The following is a 19544-nucleotide window of genomic DNA, read 5'->3' as shown; positions in this document are numbered from 1 at the left end:
TCAGAGGATTCGTGTAGATTTAATAGACCACGCAGCCTCTCCCTGGGGATTTTATGATTCTATGAAAATTCTGGAATTTTTAAAAAAACAGCTTCTTACATGCTGTAGAGTTATTGTCAATCACTTACTGAAGAAAAGCCCCAGTTTCAAAATGTGCTTCCATGCTTCCCAAGTATTCTAATTAAAGGACAGTGAACTAATAAGAGTTAAAGGTAGACATAACATGTTTTAATTTGAACCCACATGCACTGATTTATATATATCTACACACAGCAAGCCTCTGACTTCTGGGCGAAGGATTTTGACAATTACTACTGAATTATTCTCAGAGACAGCAAAACCTGGCTGAATTGGGCTGGACATGGAAAAGCACAGCTTACAGAGTCGGATCAATGAGTGGCATTCATCGTTCACCAACTATGAGCAAACATAGAGGACAGACGTGCCTTAAACAGGGCCTGAGCATGGAGGTTCCCCAAGGGAGAAATAAATCACCCGGAAATGGTTCAGCAAAAAAAAATGCTAATCACAGATTCATAGAATGGCATTGAAGCAATTTACCCAGTGCCACTCGTTACAAGCTCACGGAGCCCTGTACATTCTTCCCTCTCAGGCCATTATCAAATTCCATTTTGAATGCTTCAATCAGCCTCCATAATCAGTCTGAGAGAAAGAAATAAGCTGCTTATGTAAGGTAAGAGCTCCCTCTGCAGTTCTTACTGTGTATTGTGAACCATGTCCATTTATATTAGCTATCTGAGGGCTTGATGTTTCAAAATGAAGTGGTCTTCATTTTGAAGGGTTATCAACCATTGAGCCAAATATTGGCTCTGCTCCTTTCCATGGATGCTTCCATGAGTGGCCAGCTCAATACTGCCAATGTTTTCCAGGAGATTGCATGCTATGCCATTGAGGATCTTGTGATACAGTAGTTATGCCCCTTCCTCGGGGCCAGAAGACTTAGGTTCAAGTCTCACCTACTCCAGAGGAGTGACATGACATATCTAAGTAGGTTGATGAAAGCTATCTGCATATTATGCTATGATAATGGATCAGGTGTTCATTTTCTGAGCCACTGAAACACACTGGACAGGAGAAGCAGTCAAGATGAGGATGAGGCTTTTTGCTTCACACAACACCAAAGTGTTGTGACACAAATAGTCACCTTGGAGCCTATCCATGCAAGATAACATCCATTCACACAAGTGGAAAATATGTCAAAAGACATTGGAGTAAATGGATAAACATAACAAAGCATGTTTTACAAGAGTGATAATGGGAACTGCAGATGCTGGAGAATCCAAAATAATAAAGTGTGAAGCTGGATGAACACAGCAGGCCAAGCAGCATCTCAGGAGCACAAAAGCTGGCATTTCGGGCCTACAGCCACCTCTCTGATGAAGGGTCTAGGCCCGAAACGTCAGCTTTTGTGCTCCTGAGATGCTGCTGGCCTGCTGTGTTCATCTAGCTTCACACTTTATTACCATGTTTTACAAGAGTCAATTTTGGGAGACTTCCAGATGTTCTGTACAGCTTTCATTAAGCTTCAGTATAGAGAATATTTTCTTCCACCGCCACTCTCCTACAATACTTGGGTCATCAACATTCCACAGTGATCCCAAAGGAATGTTGGTACATTAGCTAAAGCTGCCCACCAAAATCCCTGTGAAAAGTAAGAGATCTTCCTCAATGTTGGCCCTGGCATATTTGACATGTTTACGTTGGGACTGCCTTTGGCTCTACAAGGCCCATAACTACTTAATCCTTCATAAAAGGAGGGTGGGACCGTGTTCTCATGAACCTGGGAAAATTGGTCCTTTATCGCCTTCACTATCACATCGAGTTGTTGATGGTGCTGGGGATATTGTTCAGAGACATTGGGGCAGACTCCGAAAAACTAGAAGTAGCAGATAGCCAAGGTCAAAGAAAGGGTGGACTCTCGTGATTGTGGATATTTGTCATAGAATCATAGAGTCACACAACACAGAACAGGCCCTTCAGCCAGCCTAACCACACTAATCCCAATTTCCAGCACTTGACCCTTAGCCTTCAATGTTATAATATTTCAAGTGCTCATGCCCATACTTTTTAAAGGTTGTGAGGTTTTCCGCTTTACTCCCTCCCAGGCAGCGCATTCCACATTCCCAACACCCACTGGGTGAAAAATATTGCTCAAATTCCCGCTAACCCTTTCACTTTAAAATCATGCCTTAGTTATTGACATTTCAACTAATGACAACAGATACTTCCTAACTGAATGGGGGGGACTTGAGGGCACAGGTATGGTGCCCCATTTCTGCACCAATGCTGGCACCCAAGAATCTTTTAAGTCACCTGGAGATAGGAGGCAGGGCCATAGTTGGCCAATTTCTCGATAAGAAGGGGAAATACATTGAACTCTACCCTCACCCTGATGGCCGCCATTGTGTGTGGCTACTCCAAGCTGAGTATAAACATCAAGTATCAGTATGTGCTATTCTACCTACACCCCCAACCCAAGAGAGAAATCAGTAAAAACAATCATCCTTAGCGATGAATGTACTGATTGTAATAATAGGTGTGGAGCTGGACGAACACAGCAGGCTAGGCAGCATCAGAGGAGCAGGAAAGCTAATGTTTTGGGTCTGCAACTTTCTTCAAAAAAAGGACCCTCCTGAGAAAGGGTCCAGACCCAAAGGTCAGCTTTCCTGCTCCTCGGATGCTGCTTGGCCTGCTGTGTTCATCCAGCTCCACGTCTGGTTATCTCAGATTCTCCAGCATCTGCAGTTCCTGTTATCTTGACATACTGATTGTACTGGAGCTCCATTTTGAGATTTCACGTAAAACGAGTCGAACCAGTTTGTGTGTCATTCACAAGTTTTCTTGGTTTTCTCTTCCCGGAGCAGCTACCACTAAAGGTCAATGGAGATAGGCGACTGACCAAGGCCTTCCTGCCAGAGTTCACCAAGGCATTAAAGAGCCTTCGGCTTGCTCACACCAGTGAATGTCTAGCGTGAAATGTAAATGGACATTGAGATCATATGGTATAAAAAGGGCTCTTAGAGTGCTGCATACACTGTGTTGAAAGAAATTGAACTGTCTTGTACTTTACCTAAATGCTAAATTTCAATCTTTGCAAAATGCTATGATTAAAATAACTAAAAGAACAGCTTCTTCCTAGCTTGCACATGAACAAGTCACTTGGGCTGAATTGTATATTTGCATACTTCCAGGACAGTCAGTGCATAGTCTTGTCTTTCAGCGCCCTCTGCTGCTGGATACCTGAATTTCCAATTAAAATTGTAGCAGTACTTTCTCAATGAATACCCATGCCACGGGGAAAAAAATTCAAACCTTTTCAAAGTAATAAAAACATATAAACAAAAAGTTATTGTTCTAACTATCTTTTCTCAAAATATAGTTGGCCTATGCTGGATGAGGAAGCCAGGATAGAACGTAGGAGCTACAGTTGGTCTTAAGATAACAAAGTGTGGAGCTGGATGAACACAGCAGGCCAAGCAGCATCTCAGGAGCACAAAAGCTGACGTTTCAGGCCTAGACCCTTCATCAGTTAGTCTTAAAATGCCTGAGTTTGGAATGGTGTCAGGGATGACCGTTGATGGGGAAAGGTGTCCCCGTGTTTCTACCCTAACTGCTGCGCAGTGACCCCTTCCTCCACTGCATTTGAGAGCATTATTTGGAGGAAGCATTGAAGTAAAGCAACTCAGTACTGGGCATCCGCGAAGCACTGTGTCCCATCAGCAAACAGCAGAATTGTACTCCAGCACAATCTGTAACCTGTCACATACCCCACTCTACCATTACAATCAAGCCAGGGAATCAGCCCTGATTCAATGAAGCGTTCACGAGGACATTTCAGGAGCAGCTTCAGGCATATTTAAGAATGAGGTGTCGAAGCTACGACACGGGACTACTTGTGTGCCAAACAGTATAAGCAGCAAATGATGAGGGAATCTACAGCCAACCGATCAGATGTAGGCTCTGTGGTCCAGCCACGTGCGTGGTGAACAGCAATGGGCAATTCATCAACTCGCTGAAGGAAGACACACAACAAATATCCCAATTGCCAATGATGGAGAAGCACAGAAGATCAATACAAAAGATAAAGCTGAAGCATTTGTAACAATATTTGGCCAGAAATGCCAGGTGAATGATTCATGCCATCTCCTCCAGAAGTCCCCAGAATCACAGAGTCCAGTCTATAGCCATTTTAAGTCACTCCACATGATGTTAAGAAAACACTGATGGCACTGGACACTATGGGCCCTGACAACATTGCAGCAGTAGCACTGAAGATTTGTGTTTCAAAACGTGCTATGTCCCTTAACAAGTTGTTCCTATACAGCTATAATGCTAGCACTGAACGCACAACATGGAAAGTTGCCCAGGTATGTCTTATTCACAAAAAGGATAAATCCAACCCAACCAATTACAGGCACTTTGTCTACTTTTGATTACATGTAAAATGACAGTAGTTTAAAGTACCACCAGCTTAGCTTAAACCTGCTTACTGAGACACAGTTTGTGTTCCACTCCTAAGCTCATCACTGCCTTGGGTTCCAAAACGGACCAAACGGCTGATTTCCAGAGCTGAGATGACATCAATATCACATTGAGCAAACTGGGCTTCAAGGAGCCCGAGAAAAACTGGAGCCAACAGAAATCAAGACGAAAGCTGTCCATGGAATGTAGTCATACCTGGCACGTAGGAAGTTGACTGTGGCAGTTGTAGTCCAGTCACCCCAGCTCCATGACTTCTCGACAGATGTTCCTCAGTGTAGTGTCCTAGGCCCGACCATCTTCTGCTGCTTCATCAATGACCTAGTCACCATTATAATGGGTATGTTTGCTAATGATTACACCAAGTTTAGCACATTCATTACTCCTGAGATAATGAAATAGTGAATGTCCAATTACAGCAAAATCAGGGCAATATCCAGGATTGGGCTGACAAGTGACAATCGTGCCATACAAGTGCCAGGCAATGAGCATCTCTAAGAAGAGAGATATTCAATGGTTTCACCATCACTGAATCTCCCTGTCAACACTATTGACAAGAAACTGAACTGAACAATCCTTAAAAATAATATAGCTACAAGAGCAAGTCCATCATCGACAAGCCAGGAGTGTGAAGGCATATTCCCCACTTGCCTCAATGGTGCAGCTCCAACAACACTCAAGACACTATCCAGGACAAAGCAGTAAACTTGATTGGCATTACATCCACAAACATTCATTCTTATCACGACCAGTAGCAACAGTGTGTACTATCGAGAACATATGGTCCAGAAATTCACCAAGGCTTCTTAGAAAACACCTTAGAGAAAACACAACCACTATCCTCCCAAAGCAGGAGGGCAGCAGATACATGGGAACAATACAGGTTGCAATTTGCCATCCTAGTCACTTACCACAGTGATGTTGGTGCCTTTCGATGGAAGTCCCAGTATTCATGCGTTAATGGCATTGTGAGTGTACCTCGGCCAAACAAAATTGCAGTGATTCAAAGCTGCAGCTCAACACTGCCTTCTCAAGAGCATTTAGTGATGAGTAATAAGTACCGGTGTCTCCGGTGATTGCCACATCCCCTGAATGAATAAAGAAAAAGATGAGCTCTGGGATTTTAAAGCAGTTTTGATAAATTAGTATTTCCTGGACAACATTTCAGAAATTACCTAATTCCACAGGACCTCCACCAATTAATATGTATGGTCTCAGATATCACACAAACGTAAGGTTCTGTTGCTGCTTTTTGTCTGGTCACTAGTTCTTATTCCATTTCCAACACTTGTCCTGAATGCCAGGTTTTAGGGAGAGAGAAGCTACAATTGAGTCAGGCCCTGTCAGTGGAATGGTGTCAGAGTGTCAGACTCTGGTGGCTGACAATATAAATGGGGTGTTAGGTTGAAAAAAGATTGAACTCAAGATGCTAAAAGGACAGGGCTCTGAGACATTGGGCAGGAGGAGCTAATGGAGGGAGACAGGCAGTGTAGTTTGGGATACTCATTGCCTGGACTCAGAACCTAAAGCTGCTACTTGCTGCAAGCACTAATCCACTGAACTGAATCCAAACATATCAAAACAAATGAAGATCAAGAAAGGTGTATTCCAATCAGCTGATCCATGTTGCCCATTTAAAACTATTGTCAAAACAAAATCAGCCACAGAAAAGGGAGAAAGAAGTGCGTGTGGAATTTATAATTCATGTGCATACTACAGTTGCCTCCCATTCCCCAAAGTTTACGTCACAACAATTTACATTCATTGTAAAATATCCCACAATACTGTCTTTGTACCACACTGTGATGGTGTAAGGTGTTGACAGCTTATTTTCATAGCAATGGCAACTTTGGATGCAAGACACGATGGACAGCAATGAAACTAAGTCAGCAGCGCTGTACTGGCTGTTTGCAGTCACCTCATGTGTAAGGAACCTTTGTGCAGAGTGAGTCAAACACCTAGATTGTAAGATAATCCCACTTCCTAGAATGTTTTGAATCCCATGTATGTAAGTAGTAATTGCAGTTTAAATTTCCCTGTAAGAAATGCTTTTAGCAGCACTTGATACGAATGCTAGTTTGACTGTACTTCTCACAGTCGCTGGTATTGTCACATCTGACAGGACTAATCTGGAGACTCCAGTTCTACTCGACATCCTAATTTATTCTCAGTACTCAAAGATCTTTTCCAGTTATATTGCAGCACCAATTCTAGATTAGGCCAGCCTGTGCCTTTCAGACAGTTACATGACTCTACAACATGACATTTCAGTGCCTAGGTACAATACCTTTCCGACAGTTACACTCCCTACATAATGGAGTCAGTGTAATCAATTATCACTGTGTACGTGTAAGGTACAGGACCCAGACTCTGTCTGTAAATCTGTGATGTCATAACCTTGTGGATAATTAGTGCTGGAAATAAACTTCAGGTTAAATCACAAAGAACTCAACTACCTGTAATATATTATGTGGGCTAACATATAGAACCACAAAATGGTAGTGAATAGATGCTAAATGTTAATCAGTGGCAGTTAGGCTGAAAAGGTAGCAGTTATGGAAAGTCATTTTTTTCTAACAGTTGACCTTTGATCTGTCCAAGATCAGGGCTGAAGTTACAACTACAACCAAAACTGAATAATTACAACAAAATCAAAAGACTACAACCTGTATTGAAGCGCTGTGAGCACCCTACCTCTCTCCTTATCTTTGTAAAAAAAAATGAGAGGCTGCTCCTGAACCAATTTTAAAAAGGCACATTTAAGTGCCATTGAAAGAACATTGCTCCAAAATCCAACTGGAGAAATTTTTTAAAAAACACAAAAGGACAGTGGATTTCTACATACTTGGGTCCATAGATGATTGATTTTGACACTTACATTTTCCAAAGTCACTGCACAAATAAAAATATCCAATTACTCTATATTTGATGTGACTACCATATATGGGTAAAAAGCTGTAATTACAACTCTATAATTCTTAAATGGAGAGCAACAACAATTTATAAAAACATTTAAGTTACAAGACGAAGATGGATTGCAATCATCTAGCTATGGATTGAGACACTTCATATTCTGTCAGAACTCCCATTAATGACAAAAAGAATAATCAATCATTAGTTCCTGGATCAGCAGATAACTGAAAAAGGACAGCAGGCAGACCAACTTCGACTTACTCGGGCACTGAAAGGTTAAGAAGCATGAAATCATTGCAATAATTCTAACAATGACCACAAAGAACCTGACGATTATTTTCAAATCTAGAAGATAGAACACTTGAGTGAATTTCAGAATAGACAGGCTAGTGTTCGGGTCATGCTGCTAACATTCAGATAAAACAATTGACCAGTTTATAAGCAAATGTTGACACAAAGACATGGAACTGGTCCTTGTTTCTAAAACCATCAAATCTTTCCTAAAATTACTTCTGAGCAAACAGAAAGAATATATTGTTAATACATAATGATCTCAACAGATGTTATTATTGGGCAAGTCTTATCCCAGTCAGGAAATTGGCTTGATGGATCATATTTTATTTTGTTTTTATTTTAACAAACTGACCTCTTACTGAACCGTAAGCATGCAATGCTGTGGATTTTGCTTTAAAAATAAAGCAAACGTTTATCACAAAGGATTGTCAATAAAACAAACCAATCCAAACTATCTACTTATATATTGAAAAGTTTTAAACTCACAGTAAAAAATAATGCCATTAATTCCAAAGCAGTCCTTTTTAAATTGAAGAGAAATGAATCAGCTTTTGCATAGTCCCCCAAATACCTTGAAACAATGCTCAAAACACTATTCACATTAGACGGTGTTTGCTGACACCGACAACTGTGGACAACTTAACATGTCTGCTCACTGGCAGGGAAACACTGAATCAAAATGTAGCCTTAAAGTGTCATGCACAAATGTATTACTGCACATGTGCAGGGAAGTGTGTACAATTTTGCACAGGGCTTCAGTGGTAGGAAGAGGGTATGTGAAATGGGAGGAATCCCTTGGAGTCGGGGATGAAGAAGGCCCAGAAGCTGGGGGTGTATGACAAATATAATCTCTCTCCACTGTCTCCCGACCATGCTTCCCCAGGCACTGGCCTTCTCCTGGATCCCAATCTCCAGACCTTTCCTTACAATTATAATTTCTCTCTCCATCCTTACAACATCCTCTGGTTGTAATTTCCCCCATCCCCAATCCTAATCTCCCCTAACCCCATTCCAATCATCCCCTCCACTGGTCCCAATCTCTCAGTGCAGCCTGACCACTTGCTATATCATCTAAAAATATGTGCTTATGTGATTTAAAGTGTCAGGTTGTGCACATGTGCCAATGTCAGCAAATGCAGCTTTCATATTAATACTCAAATCATTGTCCCTGCATGTTACACCAGTAAGTTTAAGAATTTAGGAAACACCTTTTTAAACTAGAACTGCAATAGCTTCTTCCTGGAGCATAATACATTAAATAACCATCTCTGGGTTTTATTTGGTCTTCGCTCCAATGACCTAACTCACTTTAACCTTCTCTACTCAGGATCATTGCTGTATACAGCCATGGTCTTTCCAGGCCCAAAAACAAGGGAAACTTAACATTTTCTAACTGAGCCAAGGATGCCTCCTGTCAGCCTAAAAAAAATCCCAAAACTCTCCAATAAATCCTTGAGGCCACATTGTGCATCTTACTGGGTGGCAAATAATCTAAAATAAACAAAAATCCATTAATGCACAAACCCTCATTCACTGTAGGTCCAGGCTTCCAAATCTGTTGTAAACGAAATCACCATGGTTACAGAAATATTTACAAGTTCATCAATAATTTCAGACAGGGAAAACACCACCAATTTCTAACTTAATTGCAGAAATCAAAGTTTCAAGCAACTAACATTAAAAATAAACATGCAATTCCCACAGGTCCTATCACAACTGCTAGAAGAAGGACAGATGTTTGAAGCAATTATAGGCCAGCAGCACCTACATATGTTTGACTCTGAAACAACTAGTGCAACCATCAACAAGCAGAGTGGCACGTCCTAATCTTGTAAGGGATGTGGCTTGACTCAAAAAACAATAGCCACCATTTCACGGCATATGCAAGTTAATGTCTACAAGAGGATATTGGGCAAAAATGTCTAAGTAGTCTCAATCGCCTCAAGAATTCCAAAGCATAACACAGTGTTCCACAGCAGCAGGTGAAGAAAGGCCAACCAAGGAACTATGCCAAAGAAACCTTCCAGGTTCCACTCTCCATGCAATCACGTCAATAGAGTTAACTGCAATGCTGTGATTTGCAGACACAGTCAGACAGTACGTGTGGTAAAGCTGACATACTACACTGATGGTGTCAGAAATGGGAATGCCGTTACCTCCATTCAAGTGAGATATCCCAAAAGAAATGGAAAGCATACACTAAATGCCAAGATTTACACTAGCTCAAGTGCAAATTCTTTAAGAGTTGTACTCAGGAAACTGGCACAGCACAGTTTAATCTCCTCACTTACTATGATGGATCTGACGTCCCATGACATTATCCATCTTAAATGCCAACACAAATCTCTCAGGACAGACACCTGAAATCTTTCACATGAATACAATACATGGACCCTCTATCACCAATCCACTGGCATGCCCACATCTGTAAATTAATATGATTCACAAATCCATCAGTTTCTATACCTGAGATTCCAGGTTATGATATTGATTTGACACATTTCAGTTAAAGAGGAGCAGAGCAGTTTCAGTCAACCCTGTCAGACAATGACCGGCTGTGCCAGCTCAGGAAGATGGGTGGAAATGGTGGCTCAGTGGTTAGCACTGCAGCCTCACAGCACCTGGGACCCAGGTTCAATTCCACCCTCGGGCGACTGTCTGTGTGGAGTTTGCACATTCTCCCTGTGTCTGTGCGAGTTTCCTCCGGGTGCTCTGGTTCCCTCCCACAGTCCAAAGATGTGCAGGCTGGATAGATTGGTCATACTAAATTGCCCGTAGTGCACAGGGATGTGTAGATTAGTTCAGTTCTAGGGGGACGGGTCTAGGTGGGATGCTCTGAAGGTCGGTGTGGACTTGTTGGCCCAAAGGACCTGTTTCCACACTGTGGGGAGTCAATGAAAGATCATCATTGATGGGTGGCCTGAACGCCTGTAGACATTACATGGTATGAAGCTGGAGGAATACATGTTTCTGAAATTCTGAAAATTTCTGAAGAAGGATCCCAGCCTGAAATGTCAACTTTCCTGCTCCTCTGATGCTGCCTGGCCTACTAAGTTCCTCCAGCTCCACACTGTGTTAACTCTGGCTCCACACATCTGCAGTTCTTGCTGTCTCCCTGTGCTTGTATTTGTTCTGGCCATTCAGAGATGATCAGGATTCTCCAAGAATGTGGCATTCAAGGGCAAACAAGCCATATTTTGCACCCTTCATTTCTAAAAGCCCAGAAATAGGAGGCACTTTTTTAAAATTAGGAGTGGCCCTCTTAGACTAGAGATGAGGAGAATTATTTTCTCTAGTTGGTTTTGATATTTTCTGTTTCAGATGACGGTGGTGTAGGGTCATTCAATGTTTTAAAGATAAAGGTACACAGATTCTTGTAAGGCAAGGGAATTAAAGGTGATCAGGGTTAGATGAAAATGTGGAATTTGAAACACAGAAAGATCAGCAATGACCTTACTAAGTGGCAGAGCAAGCTCAAGTGGCCAATGGCCTACTTCTGCCCCTGTTTCGTATGTTCACGTACAGATATGTTCGTATTTAATTGAACAGAAAGATGTCACCTAGGAATCCTGCTACCTTACCATTTTCACCTGATTAAGTCCGATGTGGGAGGGTTTGTGGAATGGCTTTCCATCTGGCCACTAATTGAACCCCTCTAAGGGGAATTAATGTCCTAAAGTTATTCTTTTTTTTATTGTTCTTTCACAGAATGTGGGCGTCACTGTCAAGGCCATCACTTATTGTCCATTCCTTATTACCCATCAGCAGTTAGTGATGAGCATCCTTCTTGAAGCTCTGTAGTCCATGGAAGCTGTGTACACCCACAGTGTTATTAGGATTAGAGTTCAAGGATTTTGACTCAGTGATAGGGAACAACGATATATTTCCAAACCTGGGGATGGTACATCACTGCCCAATTATGTGGCTTATGGGCATATACTTACAGCAGACTTAGCCCAAGTGGAGGTGATGCAGAGCTCTCAAAGCCAGTCAGTGAGATCCAAGTTGCCAACATTGAATTCCATCCAAAGAAGTAATTCTTTACCACATCAACCATTTACACAAGAGCAGAAAGTGTCTAAACGCGATGCAGGTAGTTCTAATAAAACTAAGAATTCTGAATTCTAAAACAGAAACAGAAATTGCTGGAGAAACTCAGCAGATGTGGCACCATTTGTGTAGGAGGATGGGCTTAAATGCAACATCGAGGGGCAAAGGGCCTGTTCTGCACTGTATTGTTCTATGAAAGCAGAGTTGATGTTTTCATTATGGGGACGCTTCTTCAGAACTTAGGTAATTTTAACATTGTCTAATCATATAATGCAAGGAGTTTGGGATCAGCTGTCCCTTAAATAGCACTCCTGATTTTTATTTCATTATCTTCAGTGGAAATACAATTGGAAATGTATATGCATCAGACCCATTTTCTATTATTAAATGAAATAGAGAGCTCCATAAGTCGCAGCTTTTTAAACAACAGCTGTATTAAATTCCTGGTGGAAATCAGGAGATATACACCATAGGTAATTTATCAAAGATCACCTACTTTATATTCAGAGTTAGCAAGAACTGCAGATGTTAGAGTCAGAGTCAACACAGTGTGGAGCTGGAGGAACACAGCAGATCAGAAGAGCAGGAAAGTTGACGTTTTGGGTTGGGAACTTTCATCGGAACAGCGGAGAGGAAGGGAGCTGGGAAATAAATAGAGGGAGGAGGGGCGGGGTTGGGGAATGTTAGTGGGATGATGATCGGTGAGTGCAGGTAGGGAGTGAATGGGATTGGTCAGTGGAAAGGGTGGGCGGATAGGTAGGGAAAAAGATGGAGAGGTTGTGTCAGATTAAGGAGGCGAGAATGAGAGGGAGGGTTGGACATGGGTGAATTCTATGTTCAGGCCATCAGGTTGTAAGTTCCCGAGGCAAAATATGAGGTGTTGCTCCTCCAGTTTACATGTAGCTTCATTGTGGCAGTGCCTCATCCCATGTCCAAACCTCCCTCTCATCCCCAACTCCTTGACCTGACACAACCTGTCATCTTCTCTATCCACCTATGTGCCTATCCTTCCCACTGACCCAATCCCCACTGCCTCCTACCTGTATCCAGCAATTCCTCCGCCTCCGCCGCATCTGCTCCCACGATGAGGCATTCCACTCCCACACATCCCAGATGTCCAAGTTCTTCAAGGACCACAAATGTCCCCCCACAGTGGTCGAGAACGCCCTTGACCGCATCTCCCGCATTTCCCGCTACACATCCCTCACACCCCGCCCCCGCCACGACCGCCCAAAGAGGATCCCCCTCATTCTCACACACCACCCTACCAACCTCCGGATACAACGCATCATCCTCCGACACTTCCGCCATCTACAATCCGACCCCACCACCCAAGACATTTTTCCATCCCCACCCTCATCTGCTTTCCAGAGAGGCCACTCTCTCCGTGACTCCCTTGTTTGCTCCACACTGCCCTCCAACCCCACCACACCCGGCACCTTCCCCTGCAACCGCAGGAAATGCTACACTTGCCCCCACACCTCCTCCCTCACCCCTATCCCAGGCCCCAAGATGACTTTCCATATTAAGCAGAGGTTCACCTGCTCATCTGCCAATGTGGTATACTGTATCCAGTGTACCTGGTGTGGCTTCCTCTACATTGGGGAAACCAAGCGGAGGCTTGGGGACCGATTTGCAGAACACCTCCGCTCGGTTCGCAATAAACAACTGCACCTCCCAGTCGCGAACCATTTCAACTCCCCCTCCCATTCTTTAGACGACATGTCCATCATGGGCCTCCTGCAGTGCTACAATGATGCCACCCGAAGGTTGCAGGAACAGCAACTCATATTCCGCTTGGGAACCCTGCAGCCCAATGGTATCAATGTGGACTTCACAAGCTTTAAAATCTCCCCTTCCCCCACCGCATCCCAAAACCAGCCCAGTTCGTCCCCTCCCCCCACTGCATCCCAAAACCAGCCCAGCCTGACTCTGCCTCCCAAACCTGTTCTTCCTCTCACCCATCCCTTCCTCCCACCCCAAGCCACACCTCCATTTCCTACCTACTAACCTCATCCCACCTCCTTGACCTGTCCATCTTCCCTGGACTGACCTATCCCCTCCCTACCTCCCCACCTATACTCTCCTCTCCACCTATCTTGTTTTCTCTCCATCTTTGGTCCGCCTCCCCCTCTCTCCCTGTTTATTCCAGAACCCTCTCCTCATCCCCCTCTCTGATGAAGGGTTTAGGCCCGAAATGTCAGCTTTTGTGCTCCTGAGATGCTGCTGGGTCTGCTGTGTTCATCCAGCTCCACACTTTATTATCTTAGATTCTCCAGCATCTGCAGTTCCCATTATCACTATCACCTACACCACCTACCTTTCCCCAGCCCCACTTCTCCCCCCTCTATCTATTTTATATTCTCAGCAAAATCAAAAGTACCCCAAATCATTTGATGCACATCCAAGCCCAATGAAATCTAAAACTGCCTTTAGAATAATTAGGAATGAACAATACAAGATAGAGATATCCGTAACTCTCACTTATTTCTTTAAAATAGTACGGGCAGATGTAGATTAAAAATGAGAAGACCTAAAGAGTTTAAGGTTGAAGCAAAGAGGAATGAAACTAACAGGGAAATTCAATGTAATGGCAAAGGGAATCATCCAAAGTAAGCAATATTTGAGCGAAGGGAAAACTGCGATGCAAAGCTAAAAATAAGGGTGCAGGCAGAAGTAAAATCAAAAGGGAGCCATTAAATTGCTAAACATTAAAGCAGAAGGGGAGCAACGGAACATACATTATAAGAAAGAGAAAATGCCAAACAAAGGAAAACTGAATGGCAGTATGAGGTGTGCCTGCTGTCAGATGTCCCCAAATGAGGGAGACGCACAAAGTACAAGGATGAGGAGATGTGAAAACTCTGCTAACAACTAGCTTACTTGTTACAGTTGCAAAAAACAACTTCTGCTTATTCCATTACTAGCCTCTAGGGGGAGATGCTTCAACATTTCTCAGTGAAATGTAGGAGAGTCATTTGAAGCTAACTTGTCAGTCAGGCTGACGTGACACCCAGTTTTAAATGAAATTCGGTTCAGTCTGTTTGAGTCAGTTTTCCACTGGGAGGGTCAGCTTAAACAGGGAAACAACATGCAGCAATCTGTAGGAAACGTCCGTGTGGTCAGTATGAACACAGAACGGCCACTGGGATAGGTGCCAATGCATCACCTAGTGTTATCAGTCATGTGACCTGGCTGAAGGCGGTACTGGCATTGACTGAGTCGCAGAACTGCGCACAGTGCCACAAGTCGTACAGCTGCCAGCAAGATAATAGCCTAGACACCTCCCCGTGTCTGCATCAGCATACTTTCCATCTTTTTAAAGAAACTCTGTTAAACTAGCCCTTCAGCCTAATCAAAAGTGGTCCCGTCCCTCGATCCAAAACTTTCCAATGGTGCAACTACCTTCCACAAGACCAAAACACCAAACCAAAACACTTCAACAGCCTCACACCCTCTACTGTTACTTCACCTCCATTCTGCTGCTCGAGGCACAAACCTTTGCACACATTCTACTACACTGAAGACCTTCCAGTTAACCTCCCATTTTCTATTGATCATCAACTCCAACACATCCAAAACTCCTACTATCTATTTCCCATTCTGCACAAAGGGCCAGCTCCCTATCACCCTTATTTTTCTCAAATGCATAGACAATTCACTAAACAATGCATTAAATCTTGTATCTTGCTCCTTATCTTTAAATTTCTCTCTGACCACAACCAGCACTATTTCTATAATCTCCAACTGCCTTTTCACCACCAAAATGAGGACAGAGGATAGACAAGGGAAATGAATTTGTGATCAAGAACTGGAAGACACAGTCTCTGTCTCTCTCCCTCTCTCTCTCCCTCTCTCTCTCTAAAAATAGGACCTAAGTTATGGCACTCAGACATTTTCATTTTCCGAGCTCAAAAGTTCCTAGAAAAATACTGTAAACTGAAAATGCCTTTGCTTCCTGTCTGTGCCAGATAAATCTTCCCTCACTTTCTGCATAATTTCTTTGTAGTAACTTTAAGAGAAGCTGTGTGCAAAAAAAACACAAAATTTGTTGCAATTGACCTAAAGGTGTTATCAAAGAGAGGAGTCACGATATTTCTTTATCTGGTTGTAAATAGAGGTTACATGCAGGGGAGAAATAGAGGGAAGGTACACATATTGTGCTGAAACATGGAGAGCTAATGCCTGAATTGTCACTCCCAAATAAGGCATGCCACTGGAAAACCCAGGGAAAGTGTTCCTTATACATGTGCAGTTGGTCACAATAACTATAGATGTACAAATTACTATCTGACCCATTCGACCCTTATCAATGAATTTGCTGAGTGCCAGGTTTGGAGCAAAGTGTTCTGAATTGAGGCTCTGGCGTTATCCTGGAAAAGTCTGATATTCTCTTGTTGCCAAAAAAACTCAGGCCTAAGTGTGGCATTTTGTGCAAAGAATACCAAATGTAATTAGATGGAGGTGCACCATGCAGTTACATTGGCAGAGATAGAAAAATAGAACAAAGTTTTACAGAGAGATTGAGAGTGAAGCCAGATTGAATGGTAAGTGTTCAGGATGTGCCCCTTATAAAATGGTTGTGTAGGATAAACACTACAAGAAGTAAAATTCAGCATTAGGAAATAGCAAGAGTGCCCTGTCCGCTGCATACTTTTAGACTCTACTTTATAAATTTTGCTGATAGAAGTGGACTGGCTGCCCATGCCAAGGAGATGGGCATTTCCATAGAAATAGGCCAAAGTAAATATGGATGGCCTCCCAGTGGCATTGCAAAAGGGAAGGTTTTATAAGATAAAGAGGAGGAAATCAACAATAAAGCAGTCCTAGTGCCTCAATGACTTTTCTAGAGGAGTTCCCTTTAGCCCGGTGATATTTTGTGTTAACCTACTTGCTCCAGGAACCATGATTTGTGTCTGCCTCAGCAGTGGCCATTGCTGTCACTACTGCAACCAGCCCTGAACATGGAAGGACCCTCCGGGCCTCAGACAGCCAAAGACCAACGACCAAGTTTAACAAAGGCCATGGGGCAGCAACGTCTCCAGTTGGACTCAAATTCAGCCAAATTTGTGATCGATGGGGTAAGCACCACATAAGACCACACATCAGAAACCAAAGAAGAACACCTGATTGTATACAGGATTCACAGACCACACAGACTGTAAGTTTTAGATTCATGAAGGCTTGAAAATCCTTGTAGAACCATCAGATTTCTGATGTGGCAAAACTGGAATCCTTTTCATGTTTTTTGGGGAACTGTTTGGAGTTTGGGAGCACGCTGGCTCCATCAAAGTGTTTGATGGGTGGGAACACATCATGAGGTTGAGGCAATTTCTATTGCATCCACTGTAACTCAGATTAGTTTGTGCTAAGGTTAATGATGGAGACAGCAGCAAACCCACAGTGTTCTAAAACTGTATTGGATTGCACAGATCTGTTAGTAAGGGTCATGTGAACCTCTTGTTATCATCTCTTGGTGCTTTACCCAAAATCCCTGTAATTCCTCTCAGAACCATGCCTGTCACCATCATCATTATGCTTGAATTCCTCATTAATGGAGGAGGTACCATGCTGAACAATATCTTCAGTGTTTAATTACTCTGCCTCTGTAGCATCGAGTTGTTTAGGGCACAGCACACTCCATTTGTGCAGAAGCATTGGCTTGTGAAGACTCTAAGATTCCATCAGATCTCTCAAGGCCTCTAAACCATGTCTTCAGAAGCACTATGTCTTGTTCAAGTTACACCATGATGGGTTTTGTATCTCTCTTCTACATCAGTGCGCAACTTCCTCAAATACATTAGTAGCCGGTAGTAGTTAAATGAGTGTAGGCAGGTCTTAATTAGATTAGATTCCCTACAATGTGGAAACAGGCCCTTTGGCCCAACAAGTCCACACCGTCCCTTGCAGCATCCCACCCAGACCCATCCCCCTACAACTCACACACCCCTGAACACTACGGGCAATTTATCATGGCCGATCCACCTAACCTTCACATCTTTGGTCTGTGGGAGGAAACCAGAGCACCCGGAGGAAACCCACACAGACATGGGGAGAATGTACAAACTTCACGTAGACAGTCACCCAAGGCTGGAATCAAACCTGGGTCCCTGGCGTTGTGAGACTGCAGTGCTAACCACTGAGCCACCATGCTACCCCTTCAATGAGTAGCCCTTGTCACCCCAATATCCATCTTAGAAAATGCACAGAGCTCTGCTGCCTGGCATAGGCTTAGTGTGTAGTCATTGTAACTGCTTCCCAGAAGCTGTGTGCACAATGAGAGGCAGTGCTATGGTGGTTGCACATTAGTTGTACTTGGACTGAGTAGAATCCTTCCTGTAGATGACATCTGCCAATTGCTCAGTGAAAGCCTTGTTGATCAGAAGAATGTATTTGCCATCTTACACCCAGGGGAGTTCCTGCAATAGGCCTGAATCTAATAGTCTCCTCCTCCTGAGTTTTTAGGCTGGTGTGAGAGCCCATGTACTGGCTGGACCTCCAGAACATGGCATTAGTAGCTATCCTGATACAAGAATAAGCTTCACAGCCTGGGCAAGTCACTTATATATTTTTCAGGGATCCCACAACTTACGGTGACATGCAAACATTCAGTATCACTCTGACCTTCGCCATGACTAGCATTCAGTATACACATTTGTCAGGGTGTGGAATTCATTCTCTATCATTGCAAACAGCTCTGTGTCAGCTTCCCTAAAGAGAAACAGTGTGGTGTGCCGTGTACATTTTTCAGACAGGGGCTAGTGGGAATAAGCAGGAAGCCTGGTTGATTCCTTTCCCCCTACCCGCTCCTGAGGTCCCTTTTTTTTAATAAACAAAATCAGCATACATTTGCTGTCCTGATTAGAAATTTCCACATATCCACAGAAAGAGCAGAACTTCCAGTTCCAAACAGATGAATGAAATCTCTGTGCAGAGTGCAACATGATGGAAAGATACTTCAGAACAACTTATTCTGGAACAGGAACTGACCAGGATCTTCCTAATGAATTAGCAACATCCTGCTTACGTGATTCACCATTTAATCATGGTTAATTAAAAAAAGCCCTTTAGGCACAATGTGATATTTCTAAATTATTTTCAGTTTGACTCAATCACATCATTCTCTATAATGAGCTACTTTTTATCATGAAAATCCTTCCATTTATTTTATTAATTTGTGGGATCTGTGCATCATTGGTAAGACCACCATTTATTGCCTACCCTTTGAGAAAGTAGAGCTGAGCTGCCTTCTTAAACTGTTGCAGTCCTTGCAATGCGGATAAACCCACAGTGGTGTTAGGAAGGGTTTTGACCCAGTGGCGGTGAAGGAATGGCATTACATAATCACGTCAGAATGATGTATGATTGGAAGGGACCTTTCATTAGCACATTTGTGCGTCCTTTTTCTTCCAGGTTGTAGAAGCTACAGGATTAGTTGGTGCTGTCAAAGAAGTTGCAACACACTTTGATGCAATACAGTTTGTAGATGGGACACACCTCAGCAAAAGTGCACTGAGTTGGAGAGGTAGTGCACGTTTAAAATGGTTTCAATTAAATGGGCTAATTTGTATGAGACAGTGTTGCACTTCTTGGATATTTTTAATCTTCTTGAATGCTGCTTCTCCAGACAAGTGGGGAGTAGCTTATTACAAGCCTGATTTGTGCCTTGTAGACGGTGAAAAGATTATGACAAGTCAGAAGGTGTGTCACTCATTGCAGAACATCCAGTCTCTGGTCAGCTCTTGCAGCCATGCGATTAGTTTTGTTGGTCCAGTTATATTTCTGGT

The 19544-nt window shown here is 43.0% G+C and overlaps 1 long non-coding RNA gene across 2 annotated transcripts in view; it reads right to left on the bottom strand.

The window, feature by feature from the left end:
- Nucleotides 1–19544, bottom strand: part of LOC125454771 (uncharacterized) — a 111607-nt gene that overhangs the window by 83368 nt on the left and 8695 nt on the right. Inside the window, exons 1-2 of one of the 2 annotated variants that reach the window (XR_007248091.2) lie at nt 8194–8336; nt 5412–5588 (exon numbers count right to left, since the gene is read on the bottom strand). This is a non-coding gene — a long non-coding RNA (uncharacterized LOC125454771). Of the gene's footprint in view, nt 1–5411; nt 5589–8193; nt 8337–19544 lie in introns of those variants that run through there. The other variant, XR_007248090.2, reaches the window with a different exon arrangement.

Source organism: Stegostoma tigrinum, chromosome 9 (assembly GCF_030684315.1).
Source record: "Stegostoma tigrinum isolate sSteTig4 chromosome 9, sSteTig4.hap1, whole genome shotgun sequence".
Lineage (NCBI taxonomy): Eukaryota > Metazoa > Chordata > Chondrichthyes > Orectolobiformes > Stegostomatidae > Stegostoma > Stegostoma tigrinum.
Note: the sequence above shows the minus strand (reverse complement) of the source record. Positions and strands in the feature narration are given on the sequence as shown.